The sequence below is a fragment of the Saccopteryx leptura genome, chromosome 2 (genome assembly GCF_036850995.1).
Source record: "Saccopteryx leptura isolate mSacLep1 chromosome 2, mSacLep1_pri_phased_curated, whole genome shotgun sequence".
Lineage (NCBI taxonomy): Eukaryota > Metazoa > Chordata > Mammalia > Chiroptera > Emballonuridae > Saccopteryx > Saccopteryx leptura.
This window is the reverse complement of record NC_089504.1, coordinates 6700252-6711748: the sequence shown is the minus strand read 5'-3', so window position 1 is coordinate 6711748 and position 11497 is coordinate 6700252.

The window sequence follows — 11497 nt, the reverse complement described above, 5'->3', positions numbered from 1 at the left end:
CAGACAGAGGTGGAACCCCCTTTGATTGCAGGCTAGTTCTTGAGGGCCCAAGGAGTGACACCAAGGCATCAGTGAGCACAGAATGTTCTTGACTCCCTATCCCTTTCCTATTTACCCCTGGACCATGTTCTGAGAAGCCCAGGACCCCATGGGCCCAGAGCTTCTACAAGGGCCTGATTAATTTCTGGAAGGGACCTACATGACAGGCCTCCCTCCCTCCCCTCCCCCTGCTCTGTCCCTGCTGGGCTCGCAGTGTCCCGCCACTTGGCATGGCAGCGGCAGACCCTTCCTGCTCTTTGCTGGTTCAGAAAACACTTTATTTCAGCCCGATGGAAGGGTGGTGCCCTGCAGTGTTACAGACCCTGAGTCAAGGGGTCAGGCTTCCCCAGGCCAGTTAAAGGAGAACTGCAGCCTCGATCTTGGCTGGTTCAAATGTGTGTATACATTAGAGAAGTCACAACAAAGCGCGACCTTTAGATGTGTTTGCACCTGGAGTGCGGTGACCCACCATTGGCCCCACCCAGCTCACCCGCCCTCCTAACCCTGTGCTCAGGTATCTTCGGGTGAGACTCCCTTGCCATGCCCAGGCTCCAGTGACTCTAGACTTCTTTCTACTAGACTGTATAGTCATAGCATGCCCCATTCACTGAGTGAGAGCCACCGTGCACTGTGCCAAGAGTTCCTAGTGTTGTCGCTTTAAATCCACCCAACCAAGCCCTGTGAGGTGACTCTTATTACTATTCTATCCCCATTTGACAGGTTGGGCAAATTGAGGATTAGGGAATAACTTGCCCAAGGACACACACAGCCAGGAAGCAGAAGAGCAGAATTTAAACCCAAATCTACTTGGACTCTGAGGTTCAGCTTCTAACTTTCTCACTGGGCAGCCTCCCTCTGCCTGCCAGAGCTGAGTTCCTGGAGGGCAGGGACTGCTTCTGTCTGGTTCAGCCCAGGCTTGGTCCAGGGCCCAGTGCAAGGCCCGGAATCTGATTGATATCCAGTAGGCATGGATGAATAGTGTTGACTGACATAATCAGTTCAATGTGAGATGGGGGCCGGGGATGGAGAGAGAGCGAAAGGAGAGGAACTTACTAAGGAGACCCGTGTCTGGTCAGAAGCCCTTCAGTCCCCAGCCCCAACCAGACAGGAGGGACCCCAGGTGCTGGAGAGTTTTGACATCATACCCCACCCCCACGCTGGACAGGACCCAAGGGTGTAAAATAGAACGTAGAGGCGGTAATAGGGATCTGCAGATGGTCTGGGTCCAGGGGAATGACACAACGCAAAGAGGTGGAAGAAACTGCTTACACCGCGTAATTGGGTGCCAGAGGCAACGACCCAGTCCTTGGAGGGCTGGGCGGACCGGCGAGCCTCAGGGAAGGCAGGACAGACTCAAGTAGCAATTCCCCTTCCCAAGTCAGAGCGAACTCGACCTATCCGGCCGGTTCTCGCTGCGGGGCTCGGCTCCAGCCTTACTGCAGCCTTGTCAGAGAGAGAGGGACGATCAGCGGGGAGCCCCAGGCCAAGAGGATTTGGGAAAACGGGGCCTTTTCGTCTGCTTTCTGAGGTAGAAAGGGAAGCTGCGGAGGCGAGGCCCCAGAGAGCACTGGCTCGGGTGCTCAGAAAAGAGAGGCCCGAGCTGGGGCGCACGGACTGCGTGCACAGGCTGGGTGCAGGCGCTGGGACGCACCGACTAGGTGCGATGGCCGGGTGCAGGCGCTGGGGCGCACGGACCGGGTGCGCACGGTCTGGGTGCAGGGGCTTGGGCTCAATCTAGGGCGCTCCAGCTGGGGTGCACGGCCTGGGTGCAGGGACTGGGGCTCCGCCTAGGGCGCTCCAGCTGGGTGCCCTGGCTGGGAAGCCTGGCCTCGGGGCAGGGCGTGCGGACTAGAAGCGCCCCTCGGAGAAGCCGATTGTGCGGCCGGCGAGTAACCTGATATTTCTGCGCGCCGCCCTCAGAGGAATGTTTCCATTACTCAGGCAGCGCGGCCCGCCGCCGCCTTTTCTCTCCGCTCGCGGGGCTCGCCGGTCGCCCGCCCCTCCCCGCAGCCCCTCCGGGCCGCCGCGCCGGCACTTTGTGCAAATGTAACCTTTCTGCGGACCCCGCCCCCGCCGGGAAGCCGCGCGGGGTTGCCAGGAACGCGGCGCGCTCAGAGCTGGAAGGCGGCCCGTTCATCAGCGGCTCTGACAGAGACCCCGTCGCCTGGACGGCGGGGCGGCCGGCCGGCCCTGCTCCCTCCCGGCGCCTGTGCGCCGCGCGCTCCCTTTGTTCCCCCGCTGCCCTGCGCTTCCGCCCGCGGAGCTGAGCCTCTCCGTCACTCCCCTTCCCTCTGATTCTCGCATCTTCTCTTCCCCTCTTCTGGCCCTGTGTTTCCCGCTCTCCCCCATCCCGCCAGATGGCCTCATGCTCGCTTCCTTTCCTTCCCCTGGAGACTAGAGAGGAAAAGAAAAGAGGCTCATTCACCCCATTCTACGCCAGCCTGTTGGGTGGGGGTGGTTGGACTGCGTGGTGTGACTTGGTAAAGTCTTCTCCACCATCTCCCAGGGAGCCCCCCACCCCATATAAAGATATTCAGCTGAACTTTATGGACGACCTGGAGGTGGAGGGGTCCATGAGACTCCTGAAATTATACGGCATACTTTGGGCGCATTTGTCAGAGGGCAGATCCAAAGGTTTCATGAGTTTTTCAAAGTTGGTGATTCAGGAAAGGCAAAAATCACAGCCCTAGAGATGCTTCCCATGCTCTATTAATCTATTCAACAAATTAATCTATTAAAAATATTAATCTATTCAACAAATATTTATGAGACCTATTATGTGCCATGCGCATGCTAAGTCAGGGGACACAGCCCTGAACTCCAGCCAGGGACCATCACATTAAACAAACAGGTCATCACCTGAGAGAGAAAGGAGCTGGAATGATGGACGGGTGAGTGCAACCTGGGCTGGGGTGTCTCTGAGGACTTCACAGGTGCCCTGTTAGCTGATCAGCCTGCACCCCAGCCCCCCACCCCCAGCCACTGCCATGTCAGTGTGGCCCTTCCCATTCTGTTCCCACAACCACAATAAACCACTCAAAACCTGCCTGGCAAAGGGGGTCCCCGACTTAAGCCACACCCTGAGCTCTCTGCAAGGTAATAGAATTCAAAGAGTGACTGATCCAAAACTGACGGTATCATATGTAGACAGGCTCAAACTGAGTCTGTGTTTGTTTCGTAGCAAGAAACTTTGCTAGCGTTTATGGAGCGGTCACTATGTGGCAGGCCCTGTGCTGAGCATTTTACACACATCATCTTCCATTTGTCCGCCACTTCCACAAGTGTCTACTGAGCCCGCCTCTTGCCATGAACTATGCCACATGCTGGGGACAGAGCACTGGAGAAGGCTCCTTGCCCCCATGGAGCTTACTGTCTGGTGGAGAAGAGACAACAGACAAAGAAATGAGTTAATGAACTAAGCATAGCCTGTGACAAGGGCTAAGAATGAAATAAACAAGGTAATGAGATAGACAGCAACCAGTGGGCAAGGTGGGTGGTAGCTTCTTTAGATAGGGGTGCTCAGGGAGGGCATCCCTGAGGAAGGGCATTCAAGCTGAAAACTAAAGGGTGAGAAGGAGCCAGTCCCCTGGAAAGCCAGGGAAGAACAGCTCAGGCAGAGCAAATAGTCTATGAAAAGCTCTCGCCATTCTTACAACTAAGAGGAGGATATCACTGCGCCCATTTTACAGATCAGGAAACTGAGGCTCAGAAAAGTGAAATTCCTTCTGGCCTGGAGTCACACTCTAGGATTGGGCAGAGCAGGCCCTGGAACTCAGGCCTTCCCCCCAACACACTTTTCCGTTCCCTTCCTGCCTCCCTGCTCCTCCCTGGGGACTGGTTAGCCAGTCTTCCGTGGGGGCAGCCATGTGTGGCCGTGTGCCATAGAAAGTGCTCTAGTTCGGACCAGGAAAACTGAATTCTAATTTTATGTCTTTGTGCCCAGAAGTCACCTTGGGAGATTCACCTATGGTCTCTGAGCCTCAGTTTCCCCTTCCCTTCTGCATAGACCAGCCAGGGTCTCCTGGAGATGCACGTGCCTGTTGGCTTAGAACGGAGTTCTGGAACCAGTTGACAAGGCCGGCCTTGCAGCTGCCATAGAGTGGGAAGCAGCGGGTGGATGATGGAGGGCCTCACGCAATCTCCATTTTACAAAGGTCATAAGTCTTAGGATCAAGGGCAGGAGCCCAATTTCTCCCTCTGTCTGGCTCAGAGTTTTAACCTTTCTGAATCACTGACATCTTTGAAAAATCCATGAGACCTTCAGATCCATACACAGATAAAACAGTCCCTCTATCCGTCTGGGTCCACCTCATCGCTGTGGTTGCAGCAGCCGGCACACGGATGGTATGCCGTGGGACTCCGTGAAGCTTGTTAAGTGACTGCTGAATGGTTGCCCATTTCTCTAAGTTTGGAGAACCACAAAAGAGAGGGCATCAGCTAAATAAATCTTCAGCCTAGGTTTTCTCAGGGAACTACCTGGGCCCGCTACAGTGGAATCACTAGGCGGATTACCTGGACAGGCTCTCATGTAATCATCGGTGTCCTGTAAGGGTAAGGCGGAGGCAATGTGATACAGAAGAGGAAAGATGATGTGAAGGCAGAGATTAGCATGATGGGGCCACAAGCCAAGGGATGCAGTCACCAGAACCTGGAAGTTGTAAGGAACACATTCTCTCCCTGCCAGCCTCCAGAAGAAACCAGCCTTGCCAACACCTTAATTTCAGCCCTGCAAGACTCAGTTTGGACTTAAGTCTCCTGAACTGTGAGAGAATAAATCTCTGTTGTTTTGAGCCACCCAGTTTGTGGTCATTTGTCTCAGCATCTTAGGAAACAAAGACAGAATGTTATTAAAACACAGGCCCTGGCCAGTTGGTTCAGTGGTAGAGCGTCAGCCCAGCATGTGGAAGTCCTGGGTTCGATTCCTGGCCAGGGCACACAGGAGAAGCACCCATCTGCTTCTCCACCCCTCCTCCTCTCCTTTCTCTCTGTCTCTCTCTTCCCCTCCCACAGCTAAAGCTCCAAGCTCCATTGGAGCAAAGTTGGCCCGGGCACTGAGGATGGCTCTGTGGCCTCTGCCTCAGGCACTAGAATGGCTCTGGATGCAACAGAGCGACACCCCAGATGGGCAGAGCATCACCCCCTGATGGGCATGCCGGGTGGATCCCAGTTGGGCGCATACGGGAGTCTTTCTCTTTGTCTCCTGGCTTCTCACTTCAGAAAAATACAAAAAACAAAACAAAACCCAAAACAACCGCAGATTACTGGGCCCTGCCCACAAACTGTCCAAACTAGAAGCCCTGAATGCAGGGCCAGAGACTCAGCATTTTAAGCCAGCTCTCCTTTCCCCGCCTCGCCTGACTGCAACACGCTGAAGTGTGAGAAGCTCTGTGCTGAAACTGAAAGGTGACTCAGACTTGATCTAAACAGGGAATTACCTTCGGCTCATGGCACCTCTTTGGGGCCCTGAGAACCCAGCTCACGGAACTCACCAGCTCTTTGGCTGGCCTGGCCCACTCTCTCCTAGGAGCCCTAAAGTTTTTGCATCTGCGGCTTCTGGCTCTGGAAGGCCTGTGCCCACCTCCTCCTCTTATTCCTGTTCAGCTCCTCTGCTTGTCTTTACCGCTCCCCACCCCCCCTCCAATGGCCCTCGTCACAGCCCTGGACTGCAGCTTCCCTGAGGCTTGAATCACCCAGGGCGGGCCCAGGCCTGTCCTGACCACCAGGCATCCCCACCTGGTCACACGATCCCTGACACGCACTGTGGGCTCAGCAAACACTTGGGTATGCCAACAATGTTGCTGACCCCACTGTCTTCCCAGTGTCTGACAGTGAGGTAGGGTGGGGCTGTCCCATCCCTTCGCCCTGCCCCCTCCCACAGAAGCAGGCCAGCCTTCCCCAGAGCCACGCACACCCTCCCTGCCTCCGCCTGGGCACCAACCTGGCTGCCTGCCAGCGGGTAAAGAGAGGAAGAGTCTGCAAAGAGAACCCACTGCAGCTGGCCCTTCGGGGCTGGAAGGGATGGGTTTAAGGAAGGCAGTGAGCCTGACCAGGTGGTGGCACAGTGGATAGAGCATCGGACTGGGATGTAGAGGACCCAGGTTCGAGACCTCGAGGTCACCAGCTTGAGCGTGGGCTCAAATGGTTTGAACAAGGCTCACCAGCTTGAGCCCAAGGTCGCTGGCTCGAGAAAGGGGTCACTCGGTCTGCTGAAGGCCCGCAGTCAAGGCACATATGAGAGAGCAATCAATGGTTTCTGTGCAAGCCTGATGGCAAACGGACTGAGGCCACCTGCTCTTTCGACAGCTCAGGCTAGGACAGCCTCTGCTGGTTACCTCCACATCACTGCCTCCCTCAAACCCTGGGTGGCTCCCTGCGGTCTACAGCAGTGGTTTCCAAACCTCTCTCCTCAGCAGGGAGGCTGGCCCTCACCTTTAATTCTAAAACATCTTGTGGACCAAGCAGCTCAAGTGGCGGTGAGAGCGATGGGCAAGGCTGGAGTCCTCCCCCACCCTCCCCTCCTCTTGAAGCCCAGCACTGTCTGCAAACTTCAGTCACAGATAAGAAAGGTATGAATGTGGCCCACACATCTCCCACCCCTCTTTGGCTCCCACCCCTGATTGGCTGACCTCCTGGGCCAAAGGTCATGATTGCAGGTAGCTTCCTCCTCCCCAGGGAAGGCTAAGCCCAGCAAGGTCCCCCACCTCCCAATGCCACCAACACACCCACAAATATTTGATTGATCACTGGGATGCTAAGCACTGGGATACACAGGCCTAGTGGCTTCCTTCAGAACTCAGGAACCTTCCGGAAGGGTCCAGCACTCAGGAAACAAGTACAGCGATAAGGTAGCTGGAATGGCAGGAAGTGCCACAAAGACACAAAACCCAAGAATGAAACCTGGCGTGAAGCTGAGGGACATTGTTAGATGGGTGGGGACGCTCTCTGGGAAAGTGACATTTAAGCTGCAACCTCAACAATGAGAAGGACCCAGTCTCACAGGACAGGGAGCATAGCGTCCAGGCAGAGGGGACAGCACGCACAAAGGTCCCGTGTCTCTGTATGCTTCTAGTAGAGAATCGAGGAAGAAACAAGTGTCACATCAAGCCCCTCTCTCTCCACAAAATACAGGTACACGGGCGTTCAGAGCAGCTCCATTCATCAGAGTCTGCGATCAGAAAGGGCTGGAATGGCCAAGGACAGAAGAGGGCTAAACGAAGAAAATACAACTGAGCAATGAAAAAGGACAACTAGTGACACCCACGATGACACAGCTGAACCATGATGCTGAGGAAAGACACCAGGCAGTACAGAGAGCATTCTCTGACTACATCCCTGTGAAGAGGCAAAACTGTCTGTGGTTGTGAGGGTCAGACTCTGGTTCCCTGGGTTGGGGCATGAGTGGGAAGGGGCAGGAGGAAGCTTTCTGGAGTGATGACTGTGCCCTGTAATGTGCTCAAGGTGGTGGTCACATAGCGACACAAGTGTGAGAAATCCCAGAGTTGTATATGGAAGACTAGAGCATTTTTTGTTTTCAGTGAGAGGAGGGAAGGCAGAGACAGACTCTCTCCTGCACCCCAACATGGATCCACTCAGCAAGCCTACTAGGGGGTGATGCTCTGCTCATCTGGGGCGTTGCTCCATTGCTCCGATGCTCAGCAATTGAGCTCTTCTTAGCGCCTGAGGCAGAGGCCATGGAGCCATCCTCAGCACCCAAGGCCAACTTGCTCCAATTGAGCCATGGCTGCAGGAGGGGAAGAGAGAGACAGAGAGAATGGAGAGGGGGGAGGGGGGAGAACCAGATGTGTGCTTCTCCTTTGTGCCCTGACTGGGAATCAAATCCGGGACATCCACACACTGAACTGAACCAACAGGCCAGGGCCTAGAGCATTTTATATTATATAAAATACACCTCAAGAAAGTACTGGAAGTAGGATAAATATAGCTTGCCCTGTTTGGAAAGAAAGAATCCCCTCCTGCAGACCACCTCATCAAATTGAGAGTCACCTCGCCAGCTCCACGTGAGGTCAGACCCGGGGCAGAAAACCAGGTCCGGCTCCCCTGCTGAGGAATCAATCCAGACCCTGTCGCCCATCTCTTCCTCCTTCTCTCCCTCCTTCCCTTCCTCTGAGGCCCAAGGCCTGGAGGGGTCCCAGAGTGGGGCTCAAGGGCCTGGAGGGGGTCCCAGGATGGGGACCAGGTGGACTCAAAGCTCAGCCTTCCAGAATGGCCCGCGTGAGGCTGGGACTACTCCGAGTGCAGCTAGGCTGTAACCCGGGACCGGGTGGACTCAAAGCTCAGCCTTCCAGAATGGCCCGCGTGAGGCTGGGACTACTCCGAGTGCAGCTAGGCTGTAACCCGGGACCGGGTGGACTCAAAGCTCAGCCTTCCAGAATGGCCCGCGTGAGGCTGGGACTGCTCGGAGTCCAGCTAGGCTGTAACCCGGGACCGGGTGGACTCAAAGCTCAGCCTTCCAGAATGGCCCGCGTGAGGCTGGGACTACTCGGAGTGCAGCTCGGCTGTAACCCGAGCCTCTGGTTCAGCGGAATTCTCCCGGGGCAGGACCCCTCTGGTTCTGGAATGTAGTCTGGGGTGTGGGGGTGGAGCTGGGAAGGGGTAACAAAGGGTGAAACCGCTTTGAAATTCTGCTTCCTGCCCCTCTAGCCCCAGAGCTGAACAAACATACCCCCTCCTCCCGGCTGGGTCTTTGTTGGGAGTGCCGGGTGGGGGGTGGGGGGGCTGAGGCCTCCACTGAAGCTTCCGCCTCCGCGGGTGCAGCCTCAGCGCCGGCTGCTGGGGTTTCAGATTCCACCCGCCCACCTACCCTCCAGGCCTTGCTGTCAGGCCAACAGCCCGAAGCCCACAGCCTCCCCCACCTGACGGATGCTAATGTTGGGCTCACCTGTCGGAATGCCGATTGGGCCCCTCCCCCCAGGGCCTCCTGCAGTGGTTGAAGTGGCCAAGACTGAGATCGCGGGGTGCCATCGCCACTTTGGGGGAACCCGCGCCTGCTCACTCCTCGGCTCACCCACCCCGCTGACGGGCCCAAGCCTGGGACTCGGGTTTTCAAACCCAGACAGGCTGGGCAGCCTGGGAACAGTCTCCCGGAGGGTTTTATTTCGTTGCAATAAAAAGAGCCACCTTCGCCCAGAGCCTTCCATCAGCCCCCTAAGTGGAGTGAGGGTGGGACGGGGCCGGCGCACTGGCCCAGGCTGCTCACGTTCCAGCAAGGAGACGCGGGGGCGGGGGCGGTGATGCCCAGGCCCCCTCCTCCTCAGACTTCTGGGGGGGGATGAGAGGAGACAGGATGGGACCAGAAGACAGGGCCTTGGGGGGGACCAGCGATCTGGTAGGGATGACAGTAGGGAATCAGCAGCACACATGTTCAGTGTCACGTGCATGAGTGTGCACACATGGGAACACATCTGTGCAGTGACACATGCGTGAGTGCGCACACACGGGAACACATACGAGCTTCCAGGCTGATCCCAACAACTGAACCCCTATTGTCCCACCACATTCCCAGGAGACTCGCTGGCTCAGCCTCTGCCCCTCGTGCTCTGCCTGTGCACATGGTTCTTCTCCTGTCAATCTCTCTCTCTCTCTTTCTGTCTCTCTTTCTATCTTTCTGTTCCTTTCTTTCTTTTTTAAGACTTTATTTATTCATCTGAGAGAGGGAGAGGGAGAAGAGGGAGGAGCAGGAAGCACCAACTCCCATATGTGCCTCAACTTGGCAAGCCCAGGGTTTCGAAGCAGTGACCTCAGCGTTCCAGGTCAATGCTTTATCCACTGTGGCACCTCAGGTCAGGCCCACTTTCTCTCTATCCCTCCTCCCTGCCTCCCTGACAACCCATCGCCTCCAACTCCCACCTCTCCCTCCCACTGCCCTTCCAGTTCTCCTGTGGCAAGCCCCCCAACATCTTCCCATTTCCATCTCTACCCTGGCTCTAGTGCACAAGACCCCCAGAGGTCCAGGCCACCCCCCCACCCCCCACCCCCGGGTGCCAGGGACAAGACCATCATACGGTCCCTGGAGCATCTCTGTCCACAGAGCCTCCTCTCCGACAGCCCCTCCACTCTCGTTGTGCACCCGCTGGGCCCCGGGAAGGGAGAGAGCTCCTTCCTTATCCATCAGTTCACGAGTATTGCCCGAGGACCAAGCGCTGGGGACGGGGCGGCAGGGTGGCTGGACCACTGGAGGAATTCCCACCTTGGACTCTTTGTGACAGAAAAGCATGGATAGAAGTTGACTTGACGACATCATCACTGATGGCAAGGAATGTCATAGACTATAGAGGATGAGCCGGGGGGGGGGTGTGTGTGTGGGGGGTGTGAGAGACGGACAAGTGCCCTATCCACCACACCACACACACCACACCACACACACCCACACCACACACACCACACCACACACACCACACCGCACACACCACACACACCACACCGCACACACCACACACACCACACACACCACACCACACACACCACACCGCACACACCACACACACCACACCGCACACACCACACCACACCACGCTACACCACACCACACCACACACACCACGCCACACACACCACACCACGCCACGCCACACACACCATGCCACGCCACACATACCACACCACGCCACACCACACCACGCCACACACACCACACCACACCACACACACCACACCACACATACCACACCACACACACCACACACACCACACCACACACACCACACCACACCACACCACACACACCACACACACCACACACACCACACACACCACACACACCACACACACACCACACCACACCACACCACACACACCACACCACACACAGCACACCACACCACACCACACACACCACACACACCACACACACCACACCACACACACCACACCACACCACACCACACACACCACACCACACCACACACACCACACCACACCACACCACACACACCACACCACACCACACCACACCACACCACACACACCACACCACACACACCACACTACACCACACCACACCACACCACACACACCACACCACACACACCACACCACACCACACCACACCACACCACACACACCACACTACACCACACCACACCACGCCAGTCATGGGGTCTGTTCTCAGCCACACGAGACCTGGGGGTCTACAGGTCTACTCAGGGCCTTACCCTGTCCAACAGCTTCATCCACTTCACCCAGCTGGTCTGGGGGTCTCCTCTGTGCTTTCCCAGACCCCTGGGCTGCCCCTGCAATGGCACTGACCACTCTGGACTGTCCTGTCCCGTCCTCCACTGCTTTGTCCCTCCAACAGCTGGATATCCAGGGTTCTTCTCATGGACAGGCACAGAGAGAGAAGTGAGTTTGTATGTGAGTAAATGAATTAATGAATGAATGAATGAATGAATGAATGGCTTTTCCACCAACTGCTCATTTACAGGTTTCCCTGTTCTTCCTT